The sequence below is a fragment of the Mus caroli genome, unplaced genomic scaffold (assembly GCF_978045245.1).
Source record: "Mus caroli unplaced genomic scaffold, Mus_caroli_1 scaffold_3, whole genome shotgun sequence".
NCBI lineage: Eukaryota > Metazoa > Chordata > Mammalia > Rodentia > Muridae > Mus > Mus caroli.
The window spans coordinates 117219659-117233037 of record NW_028227258.1 but is presented as its reverse complement, the minus strand read 5'-3'; positions in this window follow the sequence as shown (position 1 = coordinate 117233037).

Below are 13379 nucleotides of genomic sequence, written 5' to 3'. Positions count from 1 at the left end.
CAAAGTTGATATTGCCTTAGAAAGAAGTCCTGGCCCCTACATTTTGACATCTATATATTTAGTGTTTGCTTCATAGCTGATCCAAAAGCAAACTAAAACAAATCAATATGAAATCTATATAAGCAGAGTTGTTGAATGACAGATATCAACATTTATATGTAAAAACTGAAATTTGGCTAATAAAATATGACATAAAATAATCATCCATATTGTACAGCTTTCATTGCAGTGTTTGAAGACATGTTATTTATGGAGTCTGATATCATTATTTGTAGAAAATTGCCTATTGCAGTCTCATTTTAAGAAGGTAACATAAGATTGAATTTTACAGCACAGATGTAAGGTGTATCGACTCTGGTCTTTTAATTCCACAAGTCAAATTCATTCCAAATAATAGGGTCTACTGATGGAACTCATTTTCTTATTTCATACATGTGAAATGTAATAACACTTGAAGCCAAGTTCTGGTATAAATAAATCAATATTTTCAACTATAAATGTCATTTTCCTCCACAGTTTTTGCTGCTTTTGATTTAAGATTCTCCATGGTTCAACGTGCAGGCTTATTCCTTGGAGAAGAAGGGTATTAGGAGCAAAATAATCACTAGGTATGAGTCTCAAAATCACTACCCCCATGGGTAGCTGTATGCTAAATAGGAACCATGCCATGTCCCCATAAAGGAGGACTTATTTTACTATGGGCAAAGCTAAACCATTAAAGAGAGCTAATGACAAATTTAATTTGACACCTTAAATGAAAAAAAAATCATTTAGAATGGTCAAGAATGTTAATGTTATGCTAATTATATTCGATGTTTAGAGTTAATTTCAAAGGAGATGTTTAGAGTTAATTTCAAAGGAGATGAGAGCTTGTTATATGCTCTCCCAGAATATTAATCCTAAAGAATTTTTATGCATTATTTCCTGTCTATATCCTTACCAAATGATTATTGCCCCAACATTCAGGTAGCAACAAATTTAAAATGAGGTGGCAAGTATTTATTTATGTTTACCAGTCTGTTTGCTGGCCAAGTCATTCCATTTGTGGGGTTTCCTTGAAATATCAAAATGTTCAAGCAGATGATATGGATGTGATTAGATCAAAGAGTTAAAGGGCCTCTGAGCACCAAGCCTATTTTAATTTCTGTTAAATTTCATTACATGGTTATGGCACTTTATTCTCTGGGACTTGATAGGAAATCACTCATTGTCATGAACTTTGTCTTTTGGAAGAAAAGACTTACTTTTCCCCTGAAACATAGTGAATCCCATTCTTTCTTGAATTCACAAAACCTCTATTGGGAAAAAAATAAATAAATAAAAAGCCTCTAGTCGGTCTTTGCTCTCAACTGAGGGAGGGTTTCTGGGATATGTAACTTTGGGTGCTGAAGCAGCAACAGTCCTTGACAAATGGATGATCTGGTTCCTCAGCCTCTCTACTTGTTATTTCCTCTGGATTTAATGGAACCAGGAAACATGAGCTTGAAGGAACAACTTAGTCTACTTGTAGAAGCTACTTTGGACCTCAAAGTAGAAGAGAAAGTGTTAAAGTGGTAATTTAGAGTGCTCCTTATCTTTTCAAAGCCAGAGACTTTAATTTCTGAGAATTTTCTGTTTTTTTTTGTTTTTTTTTTTTTTTTTTTTTTTTTTTTTTTGTAACAAGCCTTTCTTTTTAACCCCATTCGATACTCATTTTCTACATGGAGGATAAAATCAATATGATTTTAGGTAAAGATTCAAGATTCAAGGTAAAGAAATTGTATTTTAAGTGGCTTTTTTTTTGTCTTGAATAAAAAGACTTTGGAGGGAAATAGCAAGTTTGGACAGTAATGAGAATCCTTAAAGTTTAATTGCCTTATTCTCCAACTCCCCCCCCACACACACACACACAAAAATGAGCTTAGATTCATTTGAAAATTCACCCTTTAAACATTAACAATTTCATAAATTAAAAAAAAAGTATTAATTTAAAATAATGCAATCGAAATATATCTCAGTGGATCAAGGTACTGACCACGTACCCTAATGATCTAATATCAGTTCCCAAAACCCACAATAGAAGAAAACAACATGTCAAAATTGTACTTTGGACTCCACACTAATATAGGAGCCCTTGCTACACAAAAGAAAGAAAATAACTAAAAACTAAAAAGAAAAAGAAAGAAGAAAACTAGCAACATTATTATCTCATTTTTCTACTTTGCATTGAATTTAAAATAAAAAGAAATTACTCAGGAAAGGTAAAGAGCTGGGTTGCTTAATCACTTGTCCTAGCATGTGGCCTTAACAATGAACTATTTGTACCTTATTTTTGCTAATGTAATCATATAATAATCAATGTAATATTAATAAAAAGGTGTATTTCATTTCATTGATTAATAATTGAGTCAATATTTAAAGATAGATTAGAAATTTTCCTAGTATACAAGAATGTTAAGTGTGTATATTTTGATTAACATTCCTTTAAGTTCAGATTCCTACTATATCCAAATATCGACATCTCTAAAGTATAACCAAAATGCAGTAACAGCCAATCATATTAGAAATCTTGCTCCTTCTTTAAATACACAGAGAATGTAATTCACATATCAAATTTCTTTTTGATAGTTTAGTTATATTAATACTGGCCACTGAATAGCTTTGTAGGGAATATTTATGTCAGACATTGCCACTGACAATATTATTAAGTGAATGTGTTCAAATAGAAATCCCTATCAAATTTTCAAACTCAAATACCATCTATATACCAGAGCATTGGAAGTAAATGTGCTTTCTGCTAAACATATGTTTTAGCAAATCTACAAGTAATTATTAATAAGACAAAAAAGGCAGATGTAGCAATTGATTAAAAGACATACAAGGTTTACCAAGATACTGCAAATTAATGAGGCTTCTGGTAAGGAAGAAATAAGAAATATATATATATATATATATATATATATATATATATATAGAGAGAGAGAGAGAGAGAGAGAGAGAGAGAGAAAGTATACAGAATCCTCAATTATAGAACACTACAGTCAGCATGATGGCTTCTCTACATGACAGAGATGGTACACCTATGAAGTTTAAAGAATCTGACTATATAAAGATGACCTAAACAATGACAACCCCAGTTGACATGAATGGAGGATATGTCACAAGACTCAATCCTTCTTCATTGGTGCATGTTCAATGTCTCTTAAAGAAGAGCAGAATCTATCTATCACTGCCATTGTGCAATACCTATGGCATAGAATATTATATGATTTTTTTTCAATATTTTGAAAATTATTGTAATAAAATAAACACTTGACTCTTCCAAAATAATATCTTAATTTCTCTGTTTGAAAACTAATAATAGTAATAATAATCATTATTATGCTAACCACCATATTTCATTCTTCAAATATATAAACTATTTAGGAATTTTGCATTGGCATTAAATAATACATTTCTTCATGGTTGTTTTATAGGTTTGAAATAAAATTTTAAAGAAAACTTAATTACATAAATTCTTAAATACAGAATTAATTTTAAAAGCATCTCTGGGGTACCCTACTACTTTACTTTGATGCTGTTATTAAAATTCCAAAGCCTGGAAATACTTTCAATGTCAAGGTATTTTCACACAGTAGGTGTGTCAGTCACCATTTCCCCTATAGTTGGTTACTTTAAGCAGCTCTTTCCCCCTCCATGCCCCTCTGCCCCTCTAACTTGCTTTTGCTATCCTAAGAGTACAGACTGATGGAGATGATTCACAACCTTTTCTCATATAGCAACTTTATCTAACAGAATAATTTACTGCTCTTTTGTATCATTGTCAACCTATATGTTTCAACATACCTAACAAGAACTCTGGTGTTTCTTAATTATTTTCTTTATAATAACATTTATTTGATATTTAAATTAGCCAAAACACATCTGCTTTTGTCTTATTTGGACTAAACTTAAGTTATTTCATCAGTAATTTTCCTTTGGTTTTCTATATTAAGGGTAGCAACAGGTAGTTTCAATTAGCATATAATGGAGGGGCTGAAATTCTGCTCTAAGGTTCTTCATTTTCCAGGCATATAGCATTGAGATGTACAGACAATGCAAAACTTCATTATTTGCTTGAAAACTTAATCTACATTTTATCTGCAGTGCATGATTATATTAGAATAAGAATTAACACAAAATATGATACAAAATTTCCAAAAGTTGATAGGAACAAGTTGGTTGAATACTTTTCTTAAGAGAGGAGGGTCATTTATTAAATTCATTCCAGATTTCAGAACCTTGGTAGTTACAAATGTGACATATCTAGAATTGTTTCTTATACACTTAATACTTATATTGCTCAAATTCTGCAAAATCCTTGTCTTAGTCAGGGTTTCTATTCCTGCACAAACATCATGACCAAGAAGCAAGTTGGGGAGGAAAGGGTTTATTCAGCTTACAATTCCATACTGCTGTTCATCACCAAGAGAAGTCAGGACTGAAACTCAAGCAGGTCAGGAAGCAGGAGCTGATGCAGAAACCATGGAGGGATGTTCTTTACTGGCTTGCTTCCCCTGGCTTGCTCAGCCTGCTCTCTTATAGAATCAAGACTACCAGCCCAGAGATGGTCCCACCCAAAAGGGGCCTTTCCCCCTTGATCACTAATTGAGAAAATGCCTTACAGTTAGATCTCATGGAGGCATTTCCTCAACTGAAGCTCCTTTCTCTGTGATAACTCCAGCTGTGTCAAGTTGACACAAAACTAGCCAGTACAATCCTTTTGACCTGCAACTCTTCTTTTTACACTCACTGTGCAATGGTAATTAATTGCACATATTTCTTATGATTTACTTTTAAGATAGTGCTAGAAAGGTATTCCTTATCCCTATATATTATGGTTTTCTTTCCAGTACATTATTTTTACCAAGTACAGTACAATTTGAAATGACAGTACTATAGATACAATAAATCATCTTAAGTATGATGATAGACTTTGTTTCCATATATTCACATTTTGTAAACCATGAAAATTAATTGGAACACTTTAAAACTACTTGACATTGGGTAATATATACTTTTCAACTGCTAAGAAAGTGTTTGAGGTGTGGTGGCACATGCCTTTAATCCCAGCACTCGGGAGGCAGAGGCAGGCGGATTTCTGAGTTCGAGGCCAGCCTGGTCTACAAAGTGAGTTCCAGGACAGCCAGGGATACACTGAGAAACCCTGTCTTGAAAAACAAACAAACAAAAGAACGTGGTTGAATGTCCGTAAACTCTTGTTTCTCCTGGTTCTTTGTTCCTATTATTGAAGCTTTTCTTCAATATCTAATTTCATGCCATCAAGTATTTTCCTTTTTAAATCACCAAACTTACATCAATAAAATTTGGTAAATGGATCAAGAGAAAAATCACGGATATTTTTACAGGCTAAGCGTGATCATTGAACACTCAAATTAATAAATAGATTTTGTTTACAATATATCCTCAAAAGATAAGTGACTCTAGATAAATCTGACACTAGAAGTATGGTGTGATTTAACCTAAAAAATAAACTTTGTAAGAAATTAAACAAAAAAGCACAGTGTGGCACTGCGTACCTTTGATTTCTGCATGTGTAACTAACAGATAGGGTGATTTGCTTTCAGATCATCCTTGCTATACAGAAAATTCAAAATCAACCTTGCTAACATGGAATTTATCATAATAATGTTATTGTGATAGTAATAATAACAATATTAAATACAAGCTTAAATTTTATGGAAACACATCCCATGTTAATGGTCAGAAAGATTTATCATTCATTGTTTATGGTCAACATTAACCATGGGTAAAAGATTAACAAAACTTCCTGTTTGTGCAAAATGAAAATTCAGTTCTCAAGTTCAAATAAAATTTTAAGAGCCTTCAGTAGCAAAACCAAAACTGAAAATAAAAATAAACTTTGGGCCCTCACAGTTGTTTCTAGCTTCCAAACTCAGTTCAAATCTGTTACAAGTGAAGCAGGGCAGCACTAAAATAAAGAGCACTAAAGGGTCAGCAGGACAGGAAGGCTTTCCAAAAGAAAACTCTTACATATATGTCCAACTGATTTTCAATGTAAGTGTCAAGTACATTAAATACATAAAGGACCATCTTGTCATAAAATTAAACCAGAAAAAAATGGGTATTTTATACAAAGAAATAGTTGTAACATGTAAATAACATTAAAATGGACTCAAAAGTTCAAAAACCCTGCCTATAAAACTCTTACAAACAAACACTAGGAAAAATTTAGTATATCAGATGTTTCAATGTCTTTTGTTGGTTAAAATATCAACAGCAGCAATAAAATTAATTAAATAAAATAAAATTTAAGAAAATCGGTGCATTTTTGCTATAAAGACAATGAAAATCGTTTATAAATGATATTTTGCTAAGATATTAATGCTAAGAATATATATTAAAAGTCTTATACCCAACAACAATGAGCAGATAACTATATATAGTAATGGAGAGACAAACAATATTTCTGCAAAGATATTCAAATGGTGAACAGTCCGTTTGTTGCTAATGATTAGAAATGGAAATCAAAACCAAAAGATGATACTTAACACTAGGAGACAGGTAATAAAACAAAAATGGAAAATAAAAGCAAAATATATTTTCAAATATATGGATAATTAATTACCTCTTTGACCTTTTGTAGAAGGTAATGATAGGAGTAGTCACTGTTAAAATAATTTTATAATTTGCCTAAAATTAAACACAGTACACAATACATTCTAACAATGACATTTCTCAGAATTTATTTGAAAGAAGTGAAAAATATAACTCAAACATATATGTACAAGTTTTTCACATCCAAATGTGTGTACATGAATACATCAACTGACAAAATTTATGGAGATCAGTTTAATACAAGTGTGGAATAAAATGTGATGTCAGACTGTGGATAGTCATTGGAAATATTTTATTCTATGTAGGTAAGACAGACAAAGCAAAATATTTTATTAATTAAGTGCCTATGTAGGACAATCCAGAAAGACAGTGGTCTGATGCTATTGTGGGAAGTGAAGGAAAGAGGAGTGAGCTGGCTTGGGAGCTTAGTGTGAAAAGAGGGGCAGTGCTCCAGGTATAGGGATAGAGTTACAAATGAGTTTTTTTGTTGGTCCAGAATTTTACAGTTACAGGTACTTTAATGATAAACATTGAAATGTATAAACTTCACTACACTACAAAAAGATAACTTTATAGGATATAAATATCAAACAACTATTTGCGGATGCTTTTCCAATATTTACACTTTGGTCAACATAGCAGATTTTCTCTGGCATTTCGGCCATATATTTCCATATGTTCTTGTAAACTGGGCTTCTTGATTCAGTGGTTATACTTCACAGCTGATTCTGTTAAAAAAAATTATACAACAGAAGAGCAAAGACTGTAAGAAAAAAATGTAAGAAACAACATTTAATCTATAAACTCGTGCACTATCATTTTGTCTCATTTTTGTCTTAGTCTAGTTGCTATAAACAGTCATTATTAATGGCTTATTTTTTAAAAAAATATTACTCAATATAAGAATTGTATAGAAGTGAGAAAACCCAGAAGTGGCAGTGCATGAAAATCCATTACAATAGCAAAGCCATTTGTGCAAATAAATTGTTGATTATGCACAAGGACTATTGTAAAAATTTGGCTAGGTCATTTTATTATGTAAACATCATAATACATATGTCCAAATCTAAACTATATGTATCCTTCTTCATGTATTCTTGATGTTATAAGCAGATAGATGAACATGCATATATGAGCCTATGATTTGAAATGATACAATTGTATAGTAATATGTATATGTATGTGCATGTGTGTGTGTGTATGGGTGGTGTCATGGTTTGTATATTCTTGGACAAAGGAGTGGCACCACTTTGAGGTGTGGCCTTGTTGGAATAGGCATGACCTGGTTGGAGTAGGTGTGTCACTGTGAGTGTGGGCTTAAGACCCTCACCCTAGTTGCCTGAGAATCAGTCTTCCACTAGCAGCCTTTAGGTGAAGACATGGCTCTGCCTGTGCCATGCCTGCATGGATACTGCCATGCTCCCACCTTGATGATAAAAGACTGAACCTCTGAACCTGTAAGCCAGCCCCAAGTGTATGTTTTTTTTTTATAAGACTTGCCTTGGTTATGGTGTCTGTTCACAGCAGTAATACCCTAACTAAGCCAGGTGGAGATAGGTGTTTGTGTATAAAGAACCCATTCTTCTGTAGCAATGAAAGACTCCAAGACTCCCAAAGGGAGGCACTTACTCAAGCCTCGGGACAGCCGCGCACCCAAGAAGACACTGAGACCGAACTTAAGATGTATAGAGAGTAAGATTTAATACAGCAATGACAAAAAAGCACATAAAAAGCACATATACCAGATACCTGGGGTCGAAACTCATGCAGCCAGCAAGGTGCAGAGGAGATTCGGCAATTGGCCCAAATTTTCACAGGCTTTTATAGAAAACAGCCAAGGGGAAAAGTACAAGTTTTACGTCACCAAGGGGTCGTGTCCTATATTTTGGCAATGTACTCGATCTATTGGAACATTCTGGGGTAGTACCAGGAGGCCCCTATCTCAAAAATGTTCTTGGCATAGTCTTTAGTTGGGAGGGGTTGGACTGAGTTCGCTCCAGGAGACCCTTATCTCAGAAATGCTCCTGGAACCGTTCTCACTTGGGAGGGGTCGGACCCTGGGGTGAAGAGTTCAAGAATGTACTCTGAGGTAAAAAGTTCAGGTGTGTTCCGGGAACAATCTCTAGATGGGAGGGGTAAGAGAACTCAGGAAAAGTTCAGGTGTCCAGTAATTTTCCTCTTTCAGCAAGAGGTTTAGTAACATACTCATTTACTATAATTTCCAAATATAACAGTGTAGACCAGTATCTTCAAACTACCTAATGCTTCAACCCTTTAATATAGTACCTCACGTTATCATACCTACAACCATAAAATTATTTTTGTTGCAACCTCATAACTGTAATTTTACTACTCTTATGAATTGTATTTTAAATACCTGTGTTTTCAGATGTATTAGGCTACTCTTTTTCTTCTAATTTTCAATATTTTTTTTATATTTGTCACTTTGTTTTCTTTTTAGTAAATGAATGCAAATTTGAATGGCTATAAAATATAATTTTTAATTTTAGATTTAAAATCTAAATCCACCCCACCTCCATGTGAATGGCCCCACCCCCTATCATCCACACCACTTAACCTCTAAACTCCCTGAGGCCTCCAGTCTCTTAAGGGTTAGGTGTATCTTCTCTGATTGAACACAGACTCAGCAGTCCCCTAGTGTATATGTGTTGGGGACCTCATATCAGCTTGTGTATCCTGCCTGATTGGTGGTTCAGTCTTTTGTGAGATCTCAGAGGTCCAGATTAATTGAAACTGCTGGTCCTCCTACAGTGTCATCCTTGTCCTCAGCTTCTTTCAGCCTTCCCTAATTCAAAAACAGGGGCCAGCTGCTTTTCTCCATTGATTGGGTGCAAATACCTACATCTGACGCTTTCAGCTGCTTGTTGTGTTTTCCGGAGGGCAGTCATCATAGGTCCCTTTTTGTGAGCACTCCATAGTTTCAGTAATACTGTCAGGCCTTTGGAACTCCCTTGAGCTGGATCCCACTTTGGGCCTGTCCCTGCACCTTCCTTTCCTCAGGTTCCTCTCCATTCCTTCCCAAGTTCTTTCAGACAGTAACAATTGTGGGTGAGAGTTTTGACTGTGGGATGGCAAACCCTTCCCTCCCTTGATGTCCTGTCTTCCTGCTGGAGGTGGTCTCTATAAGTTTACCATCAGGCATTTTATCTAAGCCCCCTCCCTTTGAGTCCTGAGAGTCTCTCACCTCCCAAGTCTCTGGTTTATTCTGGAGGGTTTTCCAACCTCTACCTCCCAAAGTTGCTTGCTCCACTTCTTTCTGCTGGCCCTCAGGGCTTCAGTCATTTTCCCTCACCCAATACCAGATAAGGTTTCCCTCTCACTCGTTCCCTCCTCCCTGTCCACTTTCCCTCCCAGGTCCTTTCCTCCCTCTCCACTTGTGATGGCTTTCTTCTCCCTCCCAAGTGGGACTGAGGCATCCTCACTTGGCCTCTTCAGCTTGTTGACATTTTTGTGTTTGGTGGACTGTACCCTTGGGTATTATGTCCCCTCCTTTTTTTTTTTTTTTTTTTGGCTAATATCCACTTATTAGTGAGTACATACCAAGCATGTCCTTTTGGGTCTGAGTTACCTCACTCAGGACTGTAATTTCTAGTTCCATTTGCCTACAAAACTCAGGTTTTCCTTATTCCTAATAGCTGAGTAGTACTCCATTGTGTAAATGAACCACATTTTCTGTATCCATTCTTCTGTTGTGGGGCATATGGGTTGTTTCCAGCTTCTGACTATCACAAATAAGGCTGCTATGAACATAGTGGAGCATGTCCCCCTGTGGCATGGTGGGGCAGCTTTTGGGTATATTCCCAAGAGTGGTATTGCTGGGCCTTTAGGTAGATCTCCAGATAGATTCCATTCTATTAAGAATAGGAATTTCCTAAATGTTTTGGTTGTGCTTTACTTTTACACTGTATGCTATTGTTTGTAACTTCACTTGCAATTGCTTGTCCTAAGATTTCTTTTTTTTTTTCCTTTTATTGGATATTTTTTTATTTACATTTCAAATGTTTATCCCATTTCCAGGTTTCCCCTCTGGAAACCCCCTATTTCATGTCCCTCCCCCTTCCTCTATGAGAGTGCTCCCCTGCCCACATACCCACTCTTGCCTTCCTGCCTTGACATTCCTCTACACTAGGGCATTGAACCCCTATACTACCAAGGACTACTTCTCCCACTGATGTCCAGTAAGGCCATTCTCTGCTACATATGTGCAGTCATGGGTCCCTCCTTGTTCCTTTGTTGGTGGTCTCCCTGGGAGCTCTAGGTGGTTCTGGCTGGTTGATACTGTTGTTTCCCTCATGGGGCTGCATATGCCCTCATCTCCTTCGGACCTTTCTCTAACACCTCCATAAGGTGTTGCTCAGTCCAGTGGTTGGCTGCAATCACCCACCTCTGTATTTGTCAGACTCTGACAGAGCCTCTCAGAAGACTGCCACATCAAACTCCCTTCAGCAAGTACTTCCTAGGACCTGTAATATCTTTCTGCTTTGACAACCTTTCTAAGAAGCACTGAAGCATCCACACTTTGGTCTTTCTTCTTCTGAGCTTTATATGATCTGAAAATCAGGGACTAGCCAAGGCTGCCCATTTTCTCCCATCGACTCAAGATAGGCTACACTTATGAAAGGGTCTTTTAACCCTAAGTATGTATCAACTCATAGGTTGAGATCCAGTGCTATGGAGAGTTGTAAGTTGACCCTCTTGTTATAAAAACATATTAATATGTTAGACAGTATCACACATGTGTAATACAATTACAGCTTTTTAAATAACCATGCCATCACTGAATGATCTGAATTTTTCAGCTCCATTACCATCCTTTAGGATTATACTCCCTGTGGCATCAGATGTTAACAAAAATTTTATAAGTCACAGGAGTGAACATTGTGTGTTTTCTCTTAAAGTGACAAATTAATTAAACATCCTAGAGTTTTTCTGGATGTATTGACCCCAGTAACTATGTACTAATCAATCTGTGTGCTACTTAAAAATAGTTTCACTAAGTTAACTTATAAATATGAGAAAACAGTGGCAATATAAATTAATTTGTGATGGTACTATTTTATGGTAGGTCAACTCATTCATATATTCTAGTGACTTTAGGAAATGTAAGCAAAAAGTTACATTAAATTAAAACATGTAAATGGGGATTAGTAGTACTCACTTGGTTATGAAACCACTGAATATTAAGGATACACTTAAAAATCATATTATTTCTACTCTTTTATATATTTAGTAAATCAGTTAATACATATAATAATTTTTGTAAAATTGGACTTTTGGATGTATTTAAAGATTGTACAATGTATCCATGATCAAATTTGTGGAAAAGTGTTTGGCAGGAAAATAAGCTGGCTCTCTTTTTTTCTAAAATGTTATTTTTGTTGAAGAACATTGACTATAATTTTGTTAATTATTATCAATAACTAGGATGATATTTAAAAGAACTATAGAGGAATAAAAGAGTCCAATTCTTCAAGTGAATAGTAACATACCCAAAATTAAGTGATAGTTTGAGACTGGATATAAGAGAGCCAACTGAATAAAAATGTTAGGGTGGCATGATTAGAAAGCCAACACTAATGCCTTTTCATAAAATACTTGAAAATTTGCATAGTTTGTTCATTGTTTTAAATTCTGGCAAAGCTTTCTTATAAGCCATTTATATTAATAAAATTAATTGACCAGATATAATGCCAGGTATTACATTAAAGAAAAATTGGAAGTTGTTTTTTTTTCTGTAAAAACAATAAATTAGTGTCAGAAATATGACCTTCCTACTCTTTCTCATACAAGTGAAGTCTTTTCAGAGGAAAGTTTTTATATTGTGTACAGAAAATTTTTGATAGGAAGAATTAACCTGTGTAATGCTTAATTTTACATTTCCATGTCTCGGTTATGTATCTCCAAGGACTGAGCCAAGCACCTTTCTCAATAGCTGACTCTCTCTCTCTTTCTCTCTCTCTCTCTCTCTCTTTCACACACACACACACACACACACACACACACACACACACACACACAAACACACACACACACATTTTGATGAACTTTATATAATAGGTTGATACTTGAACAGAATAAAATACTTTGAAAATAACTGTTACTGAATGTGACCTTTATATTTATCGCAAACTCTGTAAAATTTCAAACTCCTTACAGAATCACACCTGTGAATTTATATTGAATCAACAGAAAATTCTATTAGAAAAAACATTCCTAGGCAAACCAAAATTCTGCATGCAGCATAGTAAGTGACTTCAAATTACTTATAGAGCAATGGTCACAACAGTGTGGCACTCACACAAAAATGGATCTTCAGAACTAAGAAACCAGTTGAAGTATTTTCTAAAATAGGCTCCAACCACACAGGAAAGTATTCAGAGAACTGAGAAATCATATCAAGAGACTTCTGAAGGACAGTTACCAGTTATTTTATTACAAAAAATAAATAGATAAAGATCCTGACAACTAAACATAAGATAAAGGGTTGAAATGCAGACTATGTAAAGAATCGCAAAGATTCAGCAGCCCCCTAAAATACTTGATCAGAAAATGAGTTAGTGAAATAGATAGACTATCTGAAAGAAATAGAGAAAGAATGAAAAAGAAAGAGAGGAAAGAAGGAAGGAAGGAAGGAAGGAAGGAAGGAAGGAAGGAAGGAAGGAAGGAAGGAAGGAAGGAAGGAAGGAAGGAAGCAAGGAAGCAAGGAAGGAAGAAAGGCAGGGAGGTAGGGAGGGAGAGAG